This window comes from Geotrypetes seraphini, chromosome 1 (genome assembly GCF_902459505.1).
Source record: "Geotrypetes seraphini chromosome 1, aGeoSer1.1, whole genome shotgun sequence".
NCBI classification, from domain to species: Eukaryota; Metazoa; Chordata; class Amphibia; order Gymnophiona; family Dermophiidae; genus Geotrypetes; species Geotrypetes seraphini.
The window spans coordinates 195,718,583-195,744,473 of NC_047084.1; the positions used below are offsets into that span (position 1 = coordinate 195,718,583).

At 41.9% G+C, this 25,891-nt stretch overlaps 1 protein-coding gene across 2 annotated transcripts in view; it reads right to left on the reverse strand.

The window, feature by feature from the left end:
- The window catches only part of ACSL1 (acyl-CoA synthetase long chain family member 1), a 227,055-nt gene extending 218,659 nt beyond the window's left edge, over positions 1 to 8,396 (reverse strand). For both annotated transcript variants that reach the window (XM_033943434.1, XM_033943426.1), the window contains exon 1: positions 8,254 to 8,396. The gene's annotated coding sequence lies outside the window, so the exon portion shown is untranslated. The remainder of the gene's footprint in view (positions 1 to 8,253) is intronic.
- Between the last annotated feature and the right edge of the window lie 17,495 nt (positions 8,397 to 25,891).

The window sequence follows — 25,891 nt, forward strand, 5'->3', positions numbered from 1 at the left end:
CACAACCTTTAACTTCAGAAAAGGGAAATATGACAGCATGAGAGCCATGGTTAAAAAAGGCTCAAAAAAAAAAAAAAAAAAAAAGGCAGCGGACATCACAACGATTGAACAAGCATGGTCCCTATTAAAAAATTCCATCACTGAAGCACAGAATCTCTACATTCCACAAATATCAAAAGGAAGGAAGAATAAGAGCAAAGGAGAACCGGCTTGGCTAACTAAAGAGGTGAAGGGAAAAGAGGAACTCATTTAAAAAATGGAAACGTGAACAAACAACGGAGGCCTGGAAGAGCCACAAGATTGACCAGAAGAAATGTCACAAGGCGGTAAAAGACGCCAAAAAGGTCTATGAGGAAAAGATAGCACATGAAGCCAAACACTTCAAGCCCTTTTTTAGATACATAAAAGGTAAAAAGCCAGCAAAAGAGGCAGTGGGCCCTCTCGACGACCAAGAAAGAAAAGGGTGCATCAAGGAAGACAAAACAGATTGCAGATAGGCTAAATTCATTCTTTGTGTCTGACTATCAAGGAGGACACTGCATCAATGCCTGAAACAGGGAGAGTACTCAAAGGAAAAGTTGAGGATAGCCGTACCACAGTGAATGTGGATCTGGACATGATATACTATTAGATCGACAAACTAAAAAGTGACAAATCCCCCTGACCAGATGGAATTCACCCAAGAGTGCTAAAGGAGCTTAAGGTAGAAATTGGAGAACTGTTACAATCCCTAGCTAACTTGACAATTAGAACCGGGCGAATACCAGATGACTGGAAGATAGCAAATATCATCCCAATCTTCAAAAAGGGATCAAGGGGAGAACCAGGAAACTATAGACCTGCGAGTCTTATGTCTGTTCCTGGGAAGATGGTTGAAGCACTGATTAAGGATAGCATAGTACAACACCTGGAGAATCACGACCCAAAGAGAGCTAGTCAACACGGCTTTAGGAAGGGGAAGTCATGTTTGACGAATTTACTTCCAATTTTTTTAGGTGAACAAGCAAATCGACAGCGGAGAACCGGTCGACATAATATACTTGGACTTCCAGAAAGCGTTCAACAAGGTTCCACACGCAAAGCTTCTGAGGAAACTACAAAGCCATGGAATAGAAGGGGATATACTAAGATGGATAGGCAAATGGCTGGAGAACAGATTACAGAGGGTAAGCATAAATGGGAAGCTCTCGGACTGGGAGAAGGTGACAAGCGGCGTGCCCCAGGGCTCAGTTCTTGGGCCCATCTTATTCAATATCTTCATAAATGACCTGGAAGAGGAAACGAGTAGCAAATCAAGTTTGCAGATGACACAAAACTATGTTGTCAGTTGGGTCGAAAAAGGACAGTGAAGAACTCCAGAGAGATTTGAACCACCTAGAGAAATGGGCGGAAAAGTGGCAGATGAATTTTAATATAGAAAAATGCAAAGTGATGCACTTGGGCAGGAAAAACAAAGAGCATGAATATAAAATGTTAGGTGTAGCATTGGGCTAGAGCGAACAAGAAAGGGACCTGGGGGTTACTGATAGACAGGACCCTCAAGCCGTTGGCTCAATGCGCAACAGCAGCAAAGAAAGCAAACATGCTGGGCTTGATAAAGAAGGGGATCACAGGTAGCTCGGCGGACGTCATAATGCCGCTTTACAGAGCAATGTCAGACCACACTTGGAATACTGTGTCCAACACTGGTCTCCCTACCTAAAGAAGGACATAACCCTGCTGGAGAGGGTGCAGAGATGAGCCACGAAGATAGTAAAAGGAATGGAGAATTTAGACTAAATAACGCCTCAAAAAACTGGGTTTGTTCACCCTTGAGAAGAGAAGACTGAGAGGGGATATGATAGAGACTTAAAATACTAAAAGGTTTTGACAAGATAGAGCAAGAAACGTTGTTGTTCACATTGTCAAATGAGACTTGGACATGGGCTGAAACTGAGGGGCAACAGGCCCAAGACAAATGTCAGGAAGTTCTGTTTCACAAAGCGAGTGGTGAACGCTTGGAATGCTCTCCCGGAGGAGGTTGTGACGGAGACCACCATTCTGGGATTCAAGGGCAAATTGGACGCACACCTTCTTGCGAATCACATTGAAGGATACAGGTAAACAGGGTCTCCATCAGGGAACACTAACTTGGCCTCACGTGTGCAGGTTGCTGGACTAGATGGACCTAAGGTCTGATCCGGTGAAGGCATTTCTTATGTTCTTATGAGTTCATTTGCCTTTGAAGCTCACTCCAGCCTATCCAAACCATTTCCTTTGCAGGATTCAAACCATGAAAGTTGCCCATGAATTCATATTATAGGTCGAAATACTCTGTTCATCCCACGCTTTGAATTCAGTCAATTTTCCTCTCCCTTTAGAAGCACAACGCATCCACCACCCCTCTCAGGAAAATTCTTTCATGAACATTACTCCCAATTCTACCACCCCTCAACCTCAAATTTATGTCCTCTAGTTTTACCAATTTCCCTTCTCTGAAAAAGATTTGGTCCTATATTAAATACCTTTCAAATATTTAAATGTCCATATCACCCCTGTTCCTCCTCTTCTCCAGAGTATATATGTTGAGGTCCTCTAGTCTCTTGCACTTTTTGGCATGGATACCCTACCATTTTCATTGCTTTTCTCTGGACCACTTCCAGTCTGAATATTCTTGGCCAGATGCAGCCTCCAAAACTGAATACAACACTCCAAGTGGGACTGCACGAATGACCTGTACAAGGGTATCAACACCTCCTTTCTTAGGCTGTATAGAGGTGTAACCAGAACATCCTTCTGGCTACAGCTACCGCCTTGTCACACATTATCACCCCAAGGTCCCCCTCTCCATCCATGTGCATCAAGCCTCTCACCGCCCAGCACTTATTCCCCTCAGATTTCCACTACCCAAATACATCACTCTGCATCTATTTGCATTGAATTTTAGTTGCTAGACCATTTTTCCAGCTTTTGCAGATCCTTCATGTTTTACTCCCTCCAGGGTGTCCATTCTTACAAATCTTGGTATTATCTGCAACAAGACAAACCTTTCCTTCTAACCCTTCAGCAATAAACGCTCACAAAAATACTGAACAGAAATCTGCCTCAGAACTGACCCGAGGCACTCCACTGTTATAAACTGTTTATGAACTAAAAAGAGTTTTTACCTTATGCAAAATTGTCATTTTTTTAATAAGACAACTATTTTTTCTGCAGCCCTCCAAGTACCCTATTTTTTCTGCGGCCCTCAGTTAGTTTAACATCTTTCCTTTCTCAAAACTGACATTTCAATCACTATATTGAGAACTAGTGTTTAAGCCCATTTCATTAACGGGTGCTAGAGTAGATGTCTGTCTTTTTTTTTCTTTGTCTTTCTCCTTGGACGCCGTCTGTCATTTTTTCTGTCTGTGTCTCTCCCTATGTCCTTAGTGCCCCAGTGTCTCCTTCCTATGTCCTTAGCGTCTCCTTCCTATGTCCTCATCATTATCTTCCAGACTTTGTCCTACCCCCACCCCCCGATGCCAGCCTGCCTCCCATCCCCCTGAGCAGCATGTTTCCATTTAAACCCCCCCCCCCGGCGCCAACTCTACCCAGCACACCCAAAACCCCCCTTAACCCTCCCACCGCTAGAGGGCCGACAAACCTCCCAGCTCCAGCAGCATCCGAGGCATAGTAAACATGTTGCTTCGCGTCTTACTACCCTAATTTCCTCTGCTGCATCTCTTATGCAGCGTGTTTACTGTGCCTCGGACGCTGCTGGAGCCAGGAGGTTTGTATTCGTTTCACGGTGGGAGGTTCGGCTGAGAGGGTCAACGGGGGTTATGGGTAGGGTCAGCGCCCGGGGGGGATGGGGGAGTCGCGGTGTATTACCTGCTGCCGGTCGTTAAACTAGAACTCTAAGCGTGCATGTGTACTCTTACCTGCCACGGACATACAGATCAGGGAGCATGCAAGAGTGCACGCTTAGGGTTTTATTATAGTAGATAAAATCATTTTCCCTACCTTTGTCTGGTGACTTTCTTTTTCTCTGCTTTTAACTATCTTTACAGGGCTTTCTTGTCCACTGACTGGTTTTCTCTCTGTCTTCACTTTCTACCTTGCATCCATCTTTGGCATTAACTTAACATTCAATTTTTCCATTTTTGTGCTTTCTTCTCAAAATTTACTTTTCCGCCACCTTTGCACCAGGCAAGCAAGTGACCAGGCGATTCTCATGTCCAGCCACCCAGCTATCTACATGCCTAATGATCAAATCACCAACTACAACAGCTGTCCTAACCCTTCCCTCCTGGGCAGAGGTTTCTCAGTGTGAGAGGATATTGCATCCCCTGGTATGCAGGTCCTAGCTACAGGATTATTTCCTACTTCAGAGTGATGCTAGACTAATTTTCAGTTTGACAAAATTTGAATATGTATCTTTAAAAATTGTTTACATTGGTTTCTTATTGTTTCACCCATTAACAGGCTCTTTTACAAAGCCATACTGCTGACCACAGCACAGTACATACCAAGCCACCCATTCTATTCCTATGGGTAGCTTGGCAGCACAGCTTTGTAAAATCCCAGCTCGTAGTCCAGTCCCTATTCCTGGGTCTTCTAGACTACTACAACAAACTATCTCCCCTGCCCCGCAACCATGATAAAACTACAAATACAAAACACAACTCCGAGACTTATCTACTCACTGAGGAAACGCTACCGTATCACAGCAGCATACCTCGATTCACACTGGCTCCTAATACAAGCAAGAATACTATTCAAAATTCTACTATGTCTACTATTTAAGACCATAAATGGAGACTGCCCAGCCTACTTGAACCACCAACTAATCCAATCAACCACAACCAGACATAGGAGAACCCACACTCCATTCACACACCCTCCAGTCAGAAACATTAAACAAAAAAAATGTACAATGGCCTCCTGGCCACTCAAGCAGCAAAACTAGACTACCAACTCTCCAATTTACTGATCACGACTCCAGACTTCAAAACCTTCAGAAAAGAAATAAAAACCCTGCTATTCAAGAAATCCTCAAAGACAAACTAACACAGCAAGAATCATCTCAATCCCCTATAGCAACTCGCTCCACTCTAATACCACAGGAAATGTCCAGATAACTCCTTATATATTCCTAAATGCCCAAATAACTCCTTATGCAATCCACCTTGAACATCAAGGTAATGGCGGAATAGAAATCACTAATGTAATGTAATATTTCTAATGCACTACTAGACACACAAGGCGTTGTACATTAAACATGCAAGAGATGGACCCTGCTCAAAGGAGCTTACAATATAGTTATGACAGAGAACAAAATAATTTATACACGACACTTAGGTGGGAATTACAAGTGACTTAAAGGTGGAGATGATAGAGTAGTAAGAGGGAATGATAATAAGATGCACAAGTTGGCAAGGTTAGGACTTGAACAACAGCTTCAAGAATGTAGGCTTTCAACCTGAAGCTACCAGAGATGGGGCTCAACATTTAGTGTTTAAATCTTCATGGTTGTCTCCAGCTAATTTGTATATTAAATACCCCAATTTTCAGTTCATTTCTTTTCTGACCATAATTAAAACAGTTCACCTAGAAGGATAATCTATTTAATCATGTATTTTTAATGGGTATAACTTATGGGCAGATTGGATGGACCATTCAGGTCTTATCTGCCATCATTTACTATTTATGTTACACTAAACTCCAATAGAAGACTATCAAGGAGCTAAGACCTTGAATATATTTAGACAAAGATATACCTTACGTTTCTAAAAAGCTTATTTTTTAGCATGGAAGGATTAGAGTCTTAATGTACTTTATACATGTATATAAAAAACAAAAAAAACCCACACCTTTGTAACTATACTTTTCATAATCTGCTTTGAATCCTAATTGGACATTAATCAAGCTATAAGTGACCATATAGAATAGAATTGTGCTGTTTGCGAGTTAACTTCTGCACTGAACCCCCCACCTCTTTGCATTTTGAACCCAGTAACATATGCAGGGATTTATCAGTAATTAACCACACACTAAGCACAGAGCTTTTGGCATGAGCCCCATAACCAGCTAAGATGTCCATGACATTAAGACTATTTCCACTAATCTGTCCAAGGCAGGGACCACAGTCAACATGACTGATTTTTGTTATGGTTTATTTATTCTTGATATACCACAATTTTCCAGTAGACTGCTCAATGCAATGTACATTAAAAAAATGTAAAATAGAGAAAGAAATGCCATGAAAATAGGGAAGGCATGCATTCCTACAAGCTAGTAGGTAAAAAAAAATTTACTATAGCTTGCTATACTAAAGAGTTAACATTTTACATAAGCTTGAGTATTAAAACCATGTTACTAACCAATGGTTGGAAGGAAAGAGGTAAATTGGAGTCCATGATCATGTGATAGACCAACATCTCTCAAACTGTGTGCCACAGTACAGTGGTGTGCCTCCAGAGATTCCAGAAGTTTTATATTTAAAAAAAATACTTTTCATAAGTATATACTAGAATAGATGACATGTATGTTGTGTACAGTTATCAAAATTATGAGCGTCTGTTTGCTTAAGGATACAACTGCCCAAATAAGCATCATTTTTTATTTTTTATGCAGTAGTTATCCTAACTTGAGAAACAAAGCAATCGGGGCTTTGTTACCATTTGGATCTTATCTTTGCTCCGAAATTAAAATAAAAAGGTGTGGGGGGCGACTTCAGATAGTGGATGATGAAATGCATATTTGCTTGTGAACTATCAAATCACATTTGAGTTGATTAGCCCTTAAAAAAACAAGGTCATCCATCGTATTGATTAGCGATTTAATCCTATAGTACCTACTTTAGATTCACTGTTACAGTTATCTATACTTAGCTTATAGAATGTTAATGAACAAATTTAACTTTGAGGTTTTTCAATTTTATAATTTCAATATAATGTGCCACAAAATATATTTGCTTCATTTAGTGTGCCAAAGCTAAAACGTTTTGAGAGACACTACAACAGACCTTGAGGCCAGAATGTCATCCCTTGCTTAATGTCAGGCAGCTAATTTGAACTAGCAGCTTTTCAAGCTTGGTTTAAGCCTAATGAAAGGAGAGCGTTGCTGAAGTTTATTAATCAGGAAGCATTAAGATAGGGTTATAAACTGGAGAAAAAAAAAAAAAAGGGACAAATTCGCACATACGGTGCCAGTCTTACATCCCAGAATATTATTAATGCTTGAAAAGTCCTTATACCACAGCTAGAAGGACTTGGCAAGGACAGTATTACCTGGCAGCTAGCTACTAGATTCAAAAGAGCCAAGTTAACCCTGTTTTTGACCTCCCTTAGCAGCTAAAGTAGCTTTATAGGAGACTCAGTTCATTGAGCTTTAAAATTACAAAAAACACGTGAGGGGAGGAGGGAAGCAGTGTAAACAGCTCAGCTATAAGAGAAATGCACGTCTCCCACAGTGTTGTAACGAGTCCCTAGAAGGCCAAAAGCACAGAAGATAAAGAAACCAATGTAAGCAGACAGAACACGCAGACACACTTATTTCCTGACCTGAACTCTCCATACACAAAGTTCAGCAGTTACAAACACTGAAGAGCCGCGGTGTCCCTGGCGCACACGCGCACCTTTTGATCCCCGCCTAAACCAAACTGGGAGAGCCTCCGTTATAGGGAAGCACCAATAGCAACCAGGAAAAAAAATCCCCCAAACCTTTTTTTTTAAAAAAAAACTATTAAAATCTATGCTAACACTTAAAGTTAAGTTTAGTATCTTTCTAGCCATCTTCCCAGCAAAAAATTAAAAGTATGGCTTTTAGCACCAAACCCCAGGTTACATTCTCCGTTACAATTCGTCAATTATCACACTCCCCTGGAGTTCACAAATGAGGTACTATTTCTAATGCTGAAAAGTGCAAGACGACAGAACTTCCCTAAGCAGGTAGTGATGAGGTAAAAACCGTAATTGTCCACGAGACCGGCCCTCAGCCGGCACTCTCCGTATACAGCGGGGATCGGAGAAAAACCGACAGGTCCCAGGCTACCATCGGACCGATCACAGCACAAGCTAAGGCTTTTAACCACAGTCCTGGAAGCGGATCGCAGCGAGGGAGCAAACGGGGCACGTGTGCACAAAAAGTGACCTCGAGCCGGGTCAGCACCACCTGTACCGAGAAAGGCTCAAGACCCTCGCGGCTCGCCGCTGACCCTCCAATCAGGAGGTCAGAAGGAGCGATCCCAGGGAGAGGGCACCACAGAGCAAGCACGCAAGACGCACCACTTACCTCCGCTGCCTGTAGTAATACACCGCGAGGACGCTAAGAATCAGCTCCCGCACGCCTCTATTTATAGTAGCTGCGGCTGCCGGATGTGCGCCTGCGCCCTGTCGCTACCTTCCTGAGTCCAGGGTTGGTCTCTCATCTGCAGCACGTTGATGCCATCCTGGCTTTTCCCCCCTGGCCTGCGTGAATACGTACGAATTCTGCTTATTAAGATAAGTTTGTGGTAAAAAAAAAAAAAAAAAAACCCAAACAGATCTACAAATCGATGCCTACCGCGGGGGCAAACCACCCTTCGGTGAATCTGGGATAGGGTTGCAAACTGGCCTCAATTTTTCAGAACAGGTTGATCCAGTCCTGGTTTTACTCCCACTTCATGGAGTAATTGATGGCTGCGATTTCATTGCACTCCTCCTCCCCCCCCCCCCGAATAAAAAGGCAAGACTAGCTTTCCATTCATATAGTAGGGTAATTTCAGAGCTGGATCACTCCACAGACTGACAGTTGTACCCATAGTCTGAGCTTGCTCACCTTTATCCACATGTTTATTCACACCTTCAAAGAAGTCAAGCAAATTGGTGAGGCAAGATCTCCCTCGGCTGAACCAGTGCTGACTGTCTCATTAAATCATGTTTGTCTACCCGTTCCAAATTTCTATTTTTTATAATTGTTTCCACCATTTTGCCCAGCACTGAAGTCAAGCTTACTAATCTGTAATTTCCTAGATCTTCCTTGGAACCCTTTTTAAAAATTAGCATAACATTGGCCACCAGCCAATCTTAGATACTACAGACGATTTTAGCAAAAGGTCACTAACAACAGGTCAGCAATTTCATGTATATCATCTGGTCCAGGTGATTTATCACTTTTTAACTTGTCAATTTGGCTTAGTACATCTTCCAGATTCACCGATATTTCTTTCAGTTTCTTCGCATCATCACCCTTGAAAACCATTTCCGGTTCAGGTAGATCTCTTACATCTTCTTCCGTAAAGACCAAAGCAAATAATTCATTCAGTCTCTCTGCTATGGCATTAACCTCCCTGAGCGCCCCTTTTGCTCCATGATCATCCATCGGTTCCACAGATTCCCTCACAGGTTTTCTGCTTCTGATATGAGTTTTTCCCTCTTTTGCAAGTTTCTCTTCAAATTCTTTCTTAGCTTTCTTTATCAATGCTTTGCATCTAACTTGCCAGTGCTTGTGTCTCTTCTTATTTTCTTCATTTCGATCCTTCTTCCATTCTTTAAAGGATGTTTTTTTAACTCTAATAGCCTCTTTCATTTCACCTTTTAACCACGCCGACTCTTGTTTCCACCTTTGCTAATATGTGGAATACATCTGGTCTGAGCTTGCATAATGGTATTTTTAAATAATATCCACACCTGGTTTACAGTCCTAACCTTTACAACTGATTATTATAGCTGCTTTAAACAATTTTCCTCATTTTATCATAGTTGCCCTTTTGAAAATTAAACGCCTCTACAGTACATTTCTTATATGACGGTATCAGCTCAAAAGGATTGCCATACTGTTACATTTATATCAGAATGCAGACTTTAAAAGGCAACCTCGATAATACTAGTAGTAGTCCAGCAAATAATTGTCGAGGAAAAAAACCTTAGTGAGAGCTTCATGGGCTTGAAAAAAACCCACCTCCGCATAGCTAATCTGCTTCTTATGATAAGGACATAAATATGTCTGATAATAACCATCAATTGAATAGTCCATCCAAGTCTCTTCACTCTGAATCATACAGTATCAGTCGACATCCATATCTTAAATAATTATCAAAGTGTGATAACAACTAGCACTATCCAAACAAAACAAAGAACTTATCTGTGCCGCCAGGGTTCAGGCTCCTACATTGTCCTGCTCTGATGTTTACAATTCCTTGGTTCTCCTGGTTGCACCATCTCTGTTCTTCATGCCCAACAGGGAATCCCTGTTTTGCCAGTCAAGGCTGCGTCAGGGGACCACTAACAACCACCAAAAAATAGCACTCCAATGCGCTGTATCACACCCGGTTTCCAAAACCCAGATTTTTAAAAATGGCGCTAGCATGCATAGATGCCAAGGCAGGGAATATATCCATCTCCTAAACCTCACCCATGTTTTATCCCAGCGGCCAATCAAATTGAACAACTCTCCTGACGTGCAGTCATATAGCTGATAATTGATTTCATTAGTCCATTGGTAATAATACTCCCATTCTGGGTCCTAGCTCCCATTTTGTACAGCTTTATCAAAAAAATGCAGACCATTCTACTCGATTATCAAGTCCTGCAGGTATTACAGTACCTAACTGGTATATCCAGCCCTGTTCTCTTTGGCGTAAAAAACACCTCCAATTGCCTCGTCTGAAGGACTGATAACATTTTTCCAACATAATGCATTTTAACATAGCAAAATCATGACCTGCCTGCTTACAATGCACAACCATTCTTCTATTCTCCCAGTTTGTAGGCAGGACTTATGTTCTTGCAACCTTATCTTCAGTGTCCTAGAGGTTTGACCAATATATAACATCAGACATGGGCACTGAATGCAATATATCACTCCATTAGATCTACAGGTAGAGTGAGATTTTAATTCATACAATATGTGTGATTTTGGATGTTCAAAAACATGTCCTTCCAGCATTTGTGGGCACATAGAACAGCTGCCCAGAGATGTTTCTGTCAAGTTTTCACAAATGGCAGGTAGGCTGTTTGGACTGAGAATATCACATAAATTGTTATTTCTTTGAAATGAAAACAAAAGTGTGGATGAATCAAAACAAGGATGAAGTTTGAGCATGGAGAAATGTGGGCGAATTGCCGTTGCAGTTGGACTGACAGATTAGAATATTTCATAACAAAGGGTATCACTTCTTTCTCCTGCTTTCTGTTACGGTATTTAATCAGATCTTCTCTATGGTTATGGAGAGTTCTTTTCTTTGCCTTTTTCACTATTGGAACAGGGTAACCTTGAGCCATTAATCCTTTCTCCAAGATGGTAGAATTCTCCATGTACACTTCCTTGGAGCTACAAATGCATCAATACCGCAAAAACTGTGCGCAAAGGGTATATTGCTCTTCATTGGATATGGGTACATGCTATTAAATATTAGGATGGAGTTATGGTCCATATCTTTTATATATACAGACATATCAAATCGGTCATTATTCTTCATCGCATGAACATCCAAGAAAATAGCTTTCTTAGTATCTTATTGCATCTCTAATTTAATCCGTGGATAACATGCATTTAAGTATTCACCAAATTCTTGTAATGCCTCTAAATGACCTTTCTGTAGGTAGAAGATATCATCAATAAAATGAGCCCAATACCCTATATAATGTTCATAGATGGAACTGTAGACCCATTGATTTTCATAATGGCTACCGAGGAGGCAAATGATGATCCCATAGCTACCCCAGAGCATTGCTGGAAAAAGCACTCCTCAAACAAAAAATAGTTGAATGTCATTGCTATTTCACTCAAACTCACCAAAAAATCAGGTCTACATTCCAGACAGTTTTGCAAAATCTTGAGGGCTTCCCTTTGAGGGATCAAAGTATATAATGAAGTCACGTCCATAGTCACTAGGTAAGTTACATCATCAATATGTTCATTCCATTATTCTAGCCACTACAGAAAGTGAGTAGTGTCTCTATGTAATGATTTCACAGAACACAGACAGTCCTGGAGGTGATAGTCAACATATTTGCAGACCCTTTCTAACATAGAGTCCCTGCTGGAAACTATTGGACGTTCGGGGGGGGGGGTCCTGCAAATTCTTATGGATTTTGGGTAAAAGATAGAAGAAGACAGGTATTTCATAATGTTGATATGTCAACAATTTATACTCTGCTTCAGTAAGGTGCAACCAGGAGAACCGACGAGTTGTAAACATCAGAGCAGGACAACGTTGGAGCCTGAACCCTGGCAGCACAGATAAGTTCTTTGCTTTGTTTGGACAGTACTGGTTGTTATCACACTTTGATAATTATTTAAGAAATGAATGTCGACTGATACTGTATGATTCCGAGTGAAGAGACTTGGATGGACTATTCAATTGATGATTATTATCAGACATATATATGTCCTTATCAGAAGAAGCAGATTAGCTATGCAGCGGTTTTTTAAAGCCCATGAACTCTAACTAAGGCTTTTTTTTCTCCACAATTATTTGCTGGACTAGTACTAGTATTATCGAGGCTGCCTTTTAAAGTCTGTATTCTGATATACATGTAATAGTATGGCAATCCTTTAGTTTCAAGCATAATTTTTTTCTTTACTTTTGTGGTTTTCAGATTATGCTTCTTGTTTTAACATATTAGGATTACTGTAATTGAAATCACCCATTATTACTACTACTACTACTACTACTACTATTATTATTTCTATAGTGCTACCAGATGCATGCAGCGCTGCACAGTCGCAAAGAGTAAGAAAACAGTCCCTGCTTGAAAGAGGAAAGACAGACAAACAGAATGTCATAGATAAAGTTAAGGGGAACGGTTAATCAGGGGACTGGGTTGGAGGGCAGAGGAGTAGCCCAGTTCTCCAGCTTTCCTAATCTCTGAAAACATTTCTTCATCTGTCTGCTCATTTTGTCCTGGGGACAGTAGTATAACCCTACCTTTATATTCCTTCCCTTCACACATGGAATTTCTATCCATATGGATTCCACACTGCTATCTATGTCATGCAGAATGTTGATTTGATTTGATTAAATTGCCTCTTTAACATATAGCGCAACCCCCTTCCAATTTGATCTACTCTATGTTGCAATATAATTTGTACCCAGATAATACACCCCCTCCTTTACTAACGTGTAGCGTGGGTTTTAGCACCAGCAGTGGTGGTAACTGCTCCAACGCTCATAGGAATTCTATGAGCATCGGAGCAGTTACTGTCGCTGCCGACACTAAAACCCGCACTACGTGTTCGTAAAGGAGGAGGACAGTGTCCCATTGATTGTCCTCCTTCCACCAGGTCTCTGAGATGCCTATTATATCTACCTCATCATTTAGTGCTATATACTCTAACTCTCCTATTTTATTTTTTAGGCTTCTAGCAGTGCATGCAAATCCATCTCATACATATTCATTGTGGATATCCTGAAAACCTGACCTGGCTCCGGCTCTCAAGGACCGGAATTGCGTACCCCTGACCTAGGGTGTCAGATAACTCTTGGGCCTGCCCTGATCAAGCCTTAGGTACCAACCTTAAATGACTAAAGTCAGTACCAACAGAAGATACTTGCCACAGATCACCAGTATCAGCACCAGCCTCAGCAACCAATCCCAAATCATCAACCACCAACCACAAGTACCCATCCCAAATTATCAGCATAACATAATAATTCACTTATATACCGCACCAACCTCTCGGTTCAGTGCGGTTAACAAAAGAATAAAATACTGAGCAATCACAGCGAATTACAGACCCCAATTTCTAAAACAAATTATCAAATAGATAAGATTTTAGCAATTTTCTAAAAGATTGATAGGAAGTAGAACTTAACAAAAGGTTGCAAAAACTTTTGTCCCATGTACCTGCCTGATAAGATAGAATTCTATAGAAAAATTGTTTATACAAGCAGCCTTTTACAGAAGGAAATGCAAAAAGTCTAGAATCGCGAGAAAACCTTTTTCTTTTTATTCATCTTTATTGAAACAACATTGTAAAAGATACAAAAAACTTACTGAAACCACAGCTTTTCCATGGAGCTAACAATGGTACCAATGCACAAGCCAACAATCTCCTCTTCTTCCAAATAAACAACAATACTAAATCCCAGTGCTGAAACTAAACACCGACTTATCAAGAGGAGAGAAATCCTCCATCTAGTGCTTGAGAACTATGTGTATCATCTTTTGTTATGTTAACACCCCCCCATCCCCAACACATACACACTAACAACCCCCCCCCCCACCCACTCATTCATGTACTCTATCCTGCCATGCAGCTCGAAACCAGTCTCATAAGACTTCCATCTCTCTCATCCGCCCCTTGGGCCTTAATCTTCCCACTCCTCTCCCACAGTGGGATCATGTGGCGTATTAATCTACAGCTGGGTTTGTTGGGCTTTCCAAAGATGTACATACTGCATCCACTCAAGCGTAATATTCTTTTGATAAGTTTGAATTTTGAACTTGGCTATAACTTGCATCCTCTTGCGCCATGGTCTCCAAGAGACTGGGTCCTCTGCCACCCAGTAATATAAAATTGTCTTACGGACAATCAAGAGGACCACATATACAAAGATTCTCTAAGGTTTAGAGAGACTGCCCTTTGTAATGCCCCTAAAAGGAGCAACCCTTGGTCCCACTGTATTGGGTTCTGCACTATCTTTTCAGTATGGAAGAACCTGTTGTCATTTGAGTAAAGCTGAACATTCCAGAAAGGACTGAACCAATGTGCCTGGTGATTTTTTACATTTTACACATTGTCCCCCCTCCCACAGTCCCGCCAGTGCCCCCCTTTCTCTTGTGAGATAAGACCTGTGCAAGATACGAAATTGCATTTCTTGTAATTCTGAATTCCAGGCCATTGTAGTTAGGGCACCAAACAGCTCCATAAACTGCAGCCTATCATATCCTGTGCTTAGATTAGTGTTCCACTGTTGCGTCAGCTTGTCTATAGCCTGAAGGGCTAAATCCAAAACCATACGGACAATTTGTTAAGCCCCGGGGGAATTTGATGTAAATGGTCATCCACTGTCTCCGCACTTATTCTGCATTGATTGCCAGTAATGGCGCACTTCAAGGTATCCCCAAAAATGTATAGCTGGTATATCCCATTGCTCCCATACCCAGGCAAAGGTTGGGAACTCCCCAACCCCATCTCCAGCAAATGTAAAAGTGACCTACATCCCCTCTGCCTCCAAAGAATCCGGTCACCCCCAACCCAAAGTAAAATCTTCGTTACCTACCATTTATAAAAACAGAGGCTTCTGGGGTCCTAGTTTCCTTTTTTCTCCACCACTTCCAAGCTAACCGCAGTGGGGCCAGGAAGCAAGATTGAATCCCTCTCCCCATTCGTTTACCTGGATTCCGATGAACCAGATTCATCAATGAGAAGGGTTCACACCAGCCCACAATTCACTGATTGGGCATATGATGACTATATCCCATTATACTCTCATATGCAGAGTGGGCCACAGAAATGTAGTCTGCCTCCAGAGATACAATGACAAGATGAACAAGCAAGAGAATTGTTTTTATTCACTTACCCACAAGTTACAACAGATGGTGAATATGGTCCCCGTTCATGTGTATGCATCTTTGGGCACGTCAGATCAGGCTGATACTGCTTGCACCTCTTCAACAGTGATGTTGCGGATAGCGTTCGTGATGTTTTCCTTGAGTTCATCCAAGGTACGTGGATTGTTAGTATAAACTTTCTGCTTTAAATTTCCCCACAGATAAAAATTGCATGTGGACAAGTCCAAGGAATGTGGTGGCCATAACCCCTTGCTCAAAGTTCGTTCCTCTGTAAACAGTTCATAAACCCATGCCAGTGAGTCACGTGAGGTGTAGCATGTTGCTCCGTATTTTTGGAAAAAGCAGTACAATTTTTCTTCTGGTGTTAATTGGTTGTAAAATTGTTCAAAAATGTCCAGGTAAACCGCGGTATTCACAGTTGATTTGAAGAAAATTGGGCCTACTATTCATGTTCCTGATACCGCGCACCACCAATCTTCTGGTCGTGAAGTGGTGTTTTGTGAGTTAGGTGGGGATTTTCAGTGGCCCAGTACCTCATATTCTGGGAATTTACATGACCTGATAATGAAACCAAGCTTCGACCGTCATGAAGTACAGCGATGGGTCCAAATGTCCATCAGCAACCATGTACAGTAATTTACATGTTTAGCTTTGTCAGGCTCTTTCAGTTCCTGCACGTATGTTATTCGGTACGGTTTGAGGTTCAGAGATTTCAGCACTTGCCAATACGTCATTTGTGATACACCAACTTGCTGAGAGAGTCTTTGAGTTGATTTTCGTGGGCTAATTGCAATCCACTGATGAGAGCAGAAAGCAAGGGGCTACAGCCTCCTCCCAAGAGCATGACACCAATATTAGAGGCAGGCTACTTTTCCGTGGCCAACCCTGTATTATATACATTAGAGTAGCTATGTTATATAAACAAAGATCTGGTAGTCCTATACCCCTTAGGGCTTTATCTAGGGTTAATTTTTGATAACTTATTTGGGCTCTTATTCCTGCAAATGAAGGAAGTAACCACAGAGCGAAATACTTTCTCATCTTTGGTGGCAAGCTAAGTAAGTGTAGTTTGTAACGGATAAAGGAGCTTTGGGAGCATGATCATTTTTACCAGTGCAACCCTTCCCCGAAGAGAAAGAGGTAGATCCTTCCATTTAACACATAATTTCCTGATCTCCTCCAAGTGGTTTAATACATTCCATTTATACATTTCATGGGGGCTATTGCTTAGGAAAATTCCCAAAACTCTTTTTCTATTAATCAATTTAAAGTGATCTATAAGATAATCAGGCACTAGATCAGACAAAGTCTTATAGCAAATGCAGCCAAATTTAAATAATATTTTTGCCTCTGTTGACATCATTTCCAACACCATATCCAGTACAAGCCTCAAACACCAACCACAAACCACTGATATCAGCTTTAGACACAGAACCCAAATCACTAATGTTTGCAATTTTGGCCACCAAATTTAAAAAAGCACAGAGAAGAGCAACAAAAATGATAAAGGAGATGGGACAACTTTCCTATGAGGAAAGGCTAAAGAGGCTACGTTTCTTCAGTTTGGAGAAGAGATGGCTGAGGGGGAGATATAATAGAGGCCTATAAAATACAGAGTGGAGTGGAACTTGTGTATTTTTTCCAAAAATACAAGGACTAGTAGGGGGCAAGCAATGAAGCTATTAAGTAGTAAATTTAAATCAAATCAGAGAAAATATTTCTTCACTCTACATGAAATTAAACTCTGGAATTCATTGCCAGAAAATGTAAAAGCAGTTAGGAGGGTTTAAAAAAAAAAGTTTGGATATATTCCTAAAAGAAAAGTCTGTAAGCAGTTATTAAGATGGACTTTGGGAAATCCACTGCTTATATCCGGAATAAGAATCATAAAATCTGTTTTATTCTTTTAGGACCTTGCCAGGTATTTGTGACCTTGATTGGTTATTGCTGGAAACATGATAGTGGGCTGGTTGAATCTTTGGTCTGCCTCAGTATGGCAATGCTTATGTTCTCATGCTCTAGTCAGCCATACTGTCACATTGAGTATTAACTTCAGGCATCAATCAGAAATCTGCAGGGTCAGCCCAGCCATATCCTGGCCCAGGAAAGGCAGATATCATTTATTTTCATTGGAAGCAGGGTCAGATTAAAGGGTAGGCCCAGTAGGCCCGTGCCTCGGGCTCGAAGAGGTCAGGAGGGGTCTGATTCACTGCTCCAGTGACATCATGTCTACTGCAGAGGTTCCCGGTAAATGAACTTCTCTCTCCTGGATATTGTGCATGCTTCATAGCATCGACGGTACTGAATTTCCTTGTTTCTCTTGCTTAGCAGTGGCAGCAATTTCGATAGGCTGCCTTCAGCTGATCCAGAAGCTTTTTCTCTTCTGCATCGCACCCTCTTTGATGCAAATTTCTATTTGGCCTGGGCAGAAAGAAGGCTTCAGAGTCAGGCACGGGCAGCGTGTAGCAATCGCTGCTACAGCTAAGGGTGTAAGGAAGGGAGCTGCAGGGTTGCAGGAGCTTCCCTAGCTGAGCCCAGCTAGGGGCTACGCTTATTGGGTAGTTAGGAAATTTTAATTTGACAAAGAGGAGTATTAGTTCTCAAGAACTAGTTAATCCAGGGAAATAAAGTTTTACTTCTAGCTTTTGTTTTTATTTCTAAAATTTTCTGAGTGTTACATAAATGCCTCAAGCGCCATTCCTTCAGCTTATAGTCAGTGGCGGTGTGGTGCCACATCCCTAACCACGTGAGCATCTTTCTCTTTCTTCTATTTTGGTTAAACCACCACTTCCTTTTATAACAGTTGCCCACATGGATTGCAGCAAGCATTAAAAACACAAAGAAGATCCAAGATGGTGTCTTGCTGAGAGGCTGGAGAGGTTGGCTTTTCTGGAGCTCCGTAGTGGTGAGCATGTCGGTTCTCTTGCTGGGAAAATGGGCAAGAGAAAGGGAACAGTGAAAGCCCGAGTCTTGGTGGTTAACCAAGTACCACTGATGAAATAAACTACCTTGGAGGATTACAGAATGCCGACTGGACCCACGTCAATTGTCTCCTCTGTTCAAGCGCAACATGCACAATATGCACATGTGAGTTGCGCTAGCAGCAATGGGATCTCGTTGAGTCCTAAGAATAGAACGGCCCCCCCTTGCTCCTGGAAGGTGTCTACTGGATCGAGAGCATCAGCATGGAAGCTTGGGGGGAACTCAAACTTCTTTATTGCTGTCCAGGAATCTCTCTCTGATAGAGGCTTCTTCCCCACAGCAAGGTATGTTGGTGAGGGTGTCCACTCTACAGACTTTGTATCCAGTTGAAACTGTGAGTGGGACATGTGGGGGAAAAGACCCTTCTGAAAGTTCTACAGGTGTGAAAAATATGAAGCCAGCCATTATAACCTTAGAGGTACTTTGGGAGGCTATACAAGACTTAAATTCTTCTTTTTTGAGAAGAATGGATAAAATGGAGATTGAAATGAAAAATGTTTCTGAACAAATTATTTCTCAGTCTCAAGGCTTAGTTCAGCAATTGGAGAAAGTAACAACTTTGGAGCAGAAAGTGGAGGAGGTACAGAATCAGGGAGTAGCTTTGGTGAAAGATAGGACCTTAACCTAAGGAAAGATTGAATATTTGGAATATCAGTTAAGAAATAATTTGAGACTCTTAAATTTTCCCAAGTCCCCTTTGATATCAGCAGTGGACTTGGTGAGATGATATTTGATGGAGGTCCTTAAGATACCGGATGAAGAACTTCCACCGATTGTGAAAGCTAAGTATGTTTCTGGGAAAGAAAAGGAAGGGGGTTGGGAACTCGGGGAGACCAGATCTGATGGTGAACTTAACTGACTTTCTGTAATCATCTCTTGAAATAGTTACCCAGAGACTGACTCTAATTGTAACATTTGCTCTTGATCACAATAATGTTTTACGCTTATATTTCCATAATATTAATCAGCAGTTTATGGGATCAAATATTCAGATTTTTCCTGATTTATCTAGAGACACACAAAAGAGGAGCCAGTCATTCTTGGCCTATGGTGAATGATTTGGGGGCCAATTTTGTATTGACATTTCCTTGTATTTGTATTGTATTGCTTGAGGGTTTAACTTTTACTTTTTTTTACCTAAAACAGCTATTGGATTTTCTTGTAGCTAAAGAAGAGATTAAGGTGACTGTATGACTCTCCAATGAGGAGGGAATGCCGTGATCAGGCTGAGACAATGATGTGGGGAAGCCTCCAGGGAAAGTATTTTGCTTTTTTTTCCTTATTGATTATTTCTATGTATCTTGGATCTTCTTTCCGACAAATTGTGGACTCTTAAGATGTTTTTTCCTGATATGTTGATTTCTTTTTGCTATATTACTGAAATTTCATTATCATGGATATATTGAAATGTAAATTTGAAATGTAATTTTGAAATGTTAGAAAAAAAAGAAAACCACAACAAGTTTCCTGTGCTAAAAACAAGGAGAGCAGGAGGATAGCTCACTAGCCCAGAGTGCCATAAAGAGGAACGCAATCTTGGCTAGCTACTGTTTTGGGGCTCATTGACATTGTCTGGTCCTGTGAGTACTCCCTGACTAGGCAGAAATGACATGAGAATGCCACAGCGCAGCTCACACATGGTCTTTGTCGTTACCAATTCTCCTTTCCCTCTTTCTCAAGTTTTCCAGACTGGGCAACAGGAGCGAGGAAGGAAAGAAAGGGAGAGTTGTTGGACAGACAGGTGAAAGGAATGGAGAAATGCTGCATGGAAGTAGGGCCTTTGAAGAGAGAGGGAAAAATAGAGAAGGAGGGATCAAGTAAGAGAGATGCTGCACAATCAGGCAATGTTGAAAATGTTTGTGATAGGGAGAAAGAGCTGCTCCTCAGGGATGCAAGAGAGGGAAAAATGTTGAGATATGGCTGTGGGAAGGAGGGGGAGATGCGTGGGGAGGGGGCAAAATAGGGAGATATATTGGACATGGTCATGGGAGGGAGGGAGAGAGAGATGTTGCAAGAGGGGCACAGGGAGAGACATGTTGGACAAGGCAGTGGAGAAGAGGGAAGGAAAGATGCTCTGGGGGGAGGGAAGGAGAAAGAGAAATGTTGGACTCAGGGTATAAGAGAGTGTACAATGAGAGAAAGGGAGAGGTGGACATAGAGGAGGGGCAAAAGAGGAAGATGTTGACTCCAGACAGAAGGCATTGAGGGAGAGATGCAAGACAATGGGAAGGAGGGAAGAGAGGGAGAAATGCTGGACCAGGGTGAAGGGGCAAGACAGGAGGGAAGAGAGAAGGGTCAGGTAGATTGACCATAGTGGGGAAGGGAAGAGACATTGGCCAGGAAGATGGTGGATGGGAGAGGGAGAGGAGATGCTGGGCTAGAACAGTGGATGGATGGGAGATACTGGAACTGTAGAATCATGTGGGAGAGGTCAAGGGGAGGGTGGCAAGGAGATGAGTGAGAGGAGAATAGTGAGTACAGAGGTAGAAATGTGATAATGAGGTGTAGATGAAAGGTAATAGAAAATAGGAGGCTAGGGAAGAAGTGAGATGGGAAATGGCAACATGAGAGAGGGAGATGAAAGTTGAAAAATAGAAAGTTGAGAGGATGAAATTTGAGTGGACAGAGGCAGAGAAGAAAAAAATGAGGAAAAAACTAAAAAGGAATGATCAATATATCAGAGGCAGGTGTTGTGAGGGATTGAAACAAGACAGAAGAGATGATTTCAAGGGTTCAATAACTTCACTCTCGAAACAAGTTCGCCGTCCTCCTACAATTTGAGCTTTCCGCTGCTTTCGACGTTGTTCACCATGATATTCTTGTTTACCAACTCTCTGAGATAGGTATCAACTCCACAGTCCTAGGTTGGTTCTCTAAATTCCTCCGCTCTCTTTCTTACATTGTTAACATGAATGGCACCTCATCCTCCCCCTGGAAACCGAATTGTGGAGTCCCGCAAGGCTCTCCACTATCCCCTATCCTTTTCAGCATCTATATGTCCTCCCTAAAACTCCTCCACCTATCTCCCCTAGAAACAATTTACACTTATGCAGACGACATCCTCGTCCTCCTCGAGACCGATTCGAACCTCACCGACCTGTCTAAGAACATATCCTCTTGCATAATGAGCCTACAATCCTTGGCCCACACTGTGCAAATGAAATTGAATGAGTCCAAAACAAGACTTCTTTGGCTCGATCCAAAACTAGATCACCTACCCACCTCCATCCCACTACCCTCTGGCTCCTCTCTGCAGCTTGAGTTCTCAAGCAATGTCTTGGGCATCATCATTGATTCCACATTGTCCTTCAATGACCACCTCCAATCCTTGGTAAAAAAAATGCTTTTTCAGCCTTCACATGCTGAGGAAAGTTAGATCCTGCTTCCATCAAAAACATTTTACCCTCCTTGTCCAATCCATCATCCTCTCCAGATTGGACTATTGCAACTCTATCTACTTAAGCCTAACTAAGAAAAACCTCCACAGACTCAGATTCAGAATGCCGCAGCCAAGCTCATCTTCGCTAAAAGTAAATTTGACCATGTCTCCCCGCTCCTGGCCAAGCTCCACTGGCTTCCGATAATCGCCAGGGTCCACTATAAATGCGCTTGTTTAACTTTCAAAATCCTATATGGTATCCTCCCTCCCTTTATCCCTCTTTCTTGGAATTCCTCAAACCCTAATATCACCAGATCCTCCCACAAATTAAAACTATCCTTCCACTCGCTAAAAGGCATTTCCCACACAGGAAAGCTAGGGACCTCCCTCCACTTCAAAATCACTGAGCTCTTGAACAACCTTGCCACCCCTCTTCGGAACTTGAGCTCTCTCCAAGTTTTCCGCAAACATCTGAAAACATGGCTTTTCTCAAAAAATGTAAGTCTCCCTCCAACTTAGGAATCAAGGAAACTCTTATATCTTGGCATCCCAAGTCCTCTAAATTTTCTTCACACTTCTACCTCTAACCCTCTGTTGTAGTTCCTTCCTATTTCTCCTACTGTAAACCACGTCGAGCTCTACAAACGTGATGATGCGGTATACAAACCTAAGGTTTAGATTAGATTAGATGAGAAAAGCCAAATGGATAGCAGACATTGGAAAGAGAATTAGAAGACACAGAAAGGCAGAAGAGAAACTGGGACCAACATGATGGAAAACCAAAATGTCCAGACAACAAAGGTAAAAAAGGTATTTTAGAATTTATTAACTGGAATATGTTAGCTTTGTATTTGTCAGCAGCATAGTCAGACATTTGGGGGCAGGGCCAAGGGCCCAATGTGCTTGTGTGGCTAGGGCCAATCAAAGGATTAATCCTGCCCTGATTGGAAGAACTATTTTCAGAAGCCATTTACCCTTGTAAATGATTAGTTACTCAGATAAGCTGGCTAGTTGAAAATTGCTCACTCTTTCATAAGGCAAGAGTGCATGCAGTAAACAATGTGTGAATTTTCACACATGGGATAAGTAGATGAGTTGAACAGGAGAGGCAACAACTTGCCTAGCTTTGCATTGTCATAACTAAACATATTGTTTAGAACAGAAATCAGTACCCGGGGAGAAGCAGATGTAAATCTCTGCAGGCATAGGAACCAGCTCTCTGGGTGCTATGGGTGCTTGCAGGTACTTTTTTTTTTTTTGTAGTAGTTTGAAAGGGTAAATATGCTCAAAAGTTTCCTTTGAGAATTAGTGCAAAGTTCAGTTGTAAATGTGCCTACTCTTTGCAATAATCTGCAGACATTTGAACGTTGCCTCATAAAGAGGTAACTACAGGCCAGTTAGTCTGATTTACTTCATTGATAAAATAAATAGTGAAGAAAAAAGCAACTGCATCTCATCATTCAATAAATTCTTCTACCTGGGAATGATGTCTGTAGTCCATAGAGGATGGGAAAGAATCACAATATAGTATAAACTCTGCATCTCCAGTTGTGTACAAAAAATATAGAACTGCTGAAATGTGATATCCTCCCATAAGCCACACACTCATGTTCATCTGTCTGACACTTTCGGGGCCTTATACTAAGGCGCGCTAATCGATTTAGCACGCGCTAACCAATTTAGGTGCCTTAACATTTAGCATGCGCCAAATCAATTAGTGCATGCTAAATCGGTTGGTGAGCATTAGTAAAAGGACCCCTTTGTGAAGTAAAACAAAACTGTACAAAAAAATCATTCAGCAGCAAACATCATATCGAAACAGCACAAATGCCCAGGATTCCTACTGCAACAACCCTACTTATGAAAAGGCAACAGTGCAAACATTACACCGTACCTTAGGAATACTTGTGTTCTTGCTAAAGGGAAACAATAAATGGAACTGCTACAGATCCCTACATAAGAATTACATAGTAGAAGAATCCTTCACCTCAGTAACACCTTCAGAACATGGACAGTCACCTAATATACAGTAGGCCCTCTTTTACTAAGCTGCAATAGAGGTTTTCGCCGCAGCCTGGAGTGCTAAATGCTCCAATGCTCATAGGAATTCTATGAGTATTGGAGCATTTAACTCCTATGAGCATTGGAGCATTTAACTCTCTTGGCTGCAGTAGAAACCTCTATTGCAGCTTAGTAAAAAAAAAAAAAAAAAAGGGGGGGGGGATAAACAATTGGAAACAGAAAAATATAGACAAAAACAACTAAAAAACCCCAAAAGCCAGAACAAAAAGTTTAATACTGGAAAAAGAGTAAGAGACATGCATTTCACTTTGCATCCCGAGCAGGGATCAACCAACTATCATGGTGTAAAAAACTGGGAACAAATCAAAGGAACCAGAAGGCTCTGAGACACCATTATGAAATCCAGTGGAAAATTTATTGGACAAACTCACAAGGCCACGTACAATAGATGCCACATTCAATAGATGCCAAGATCAGGGATCTAGGAGGGAATTCTATATATGGCACTCAAATTTTGGAAAGGAAGGTTCAGTTGTGGCCCTTTATAGAATAATGCTCAATGGGTCAAATTGTGCACTGTTTGTAGAATAGCACTCAGCATGGAAAACTGTGTGTGTGCTGGATCGATCCATATACAACAGTGGTCTCAAACTCAAACTCTTTGTGGGGCCACATTTTGGATTTGTAGGTACTTGGATGGCCGCAGAAAAAATAGTTAATGTCTTATTAAAGAAATGACAATTTTGCATGAGGTAAAACTCTTTATAGTTTATAAAACTTTCCTTTAACAGTTAAAAGGAAAGATATATAAACTATAAAGAGTTTTACCTTAAGCAAAATTGTCATTTCTTTAATAAGACATTAACTATTTTTTCTGCGGCCCTCCAAGTACTCTATTTTTTCTGCAGCCCTCACATTTAAAGTGTAATATCTTTTCTTTCTCAAAACTGACACATTTCAATCACTATATTGAAAATAAAATCATTTTCCCTACCTTTGTTGGCTGGTGACTTTATTTTTCTGTGCTTTTAACTATGTTTCCAGGTCCTTCTTGTCCTTTGACTGTTTTTCTCTCCGTCTTCACTTTCTGCCTTGCATCCATCTTTGGCATTAACTTAATATTTAATTTTTCTGCTTTCTTTTCAATATCTACATTTCCATGTCTTACCTTCCCTTCCTATCTCTCTCTTCATCCATCCTATTTCCATGGTCTGACATCGCTTTCCTTCCTTTCTCTCCCTCCCTCCTTCCTTCCTTTCTCCTGGTCTGGCATCTGTCTCCTTCCCTCCCCCCATGCACTGGCATCTTTCCCTCCCCCTCCATGGTCTGGTATCTCATTTCCTTCCCTCCCTCCCATGAACTTGGCATCTCTTGTTCCTCTCCTCTCCCTTGTCTTCCTTCTCCTTCCTTCCTTCTCTTTCCCCAATTGGGTGCAGCAGCAACAGAAGCAGCATTTCCCTTCCCCCTTTCCTGTGCAGCAGAAACATTTCTCTTCCCCTTTCCCTCCCCCTCCATTTCCCTGTGCATCAGCAGCATTTCCCTTCCCCCTTTCCTCTGCAGCAGAGGCATTTCTCTTCCCCTTCCCTCCCTCTCCCTGTGCAGCAGCAGCAGCATTTTCCTAGGGTCCCCCTTTCCTATGCAGCAGAAGCATTTCTCTTTCCCCTCTCCTTCCGTTCCCTTCCTTGTGGAGCAGCAGTGTGTCTGGCCGGCTCCCTTGCTCATTCGATCTGCGGGTGGCGGCTCCTTGCGAGATCCGCGCCTGCGTCAGAAACCTCTCTGATGTTGTGACATCAGAGAGGCTTCCGATGCAGGAGTGGATAGCGCGAGCAGCCGCCACCCGCGGTTTTGAACGGAACGATCGACTGAGCAAGGGAGCCGGTCAGACACGCTGCTGCTCCACAAGGTAGGGAAGGGGGAAGAGAAATGCTAGTGTGGATGGCGCGAGGAGCTGCCGCAGGCCGCAGCTTTGACTGTAACAATCAACTGCAGCAAGGGAGCAGTTGATCATCGCATCCAGACCGCGGGGCGCAAAATAGCACCTGGAGGG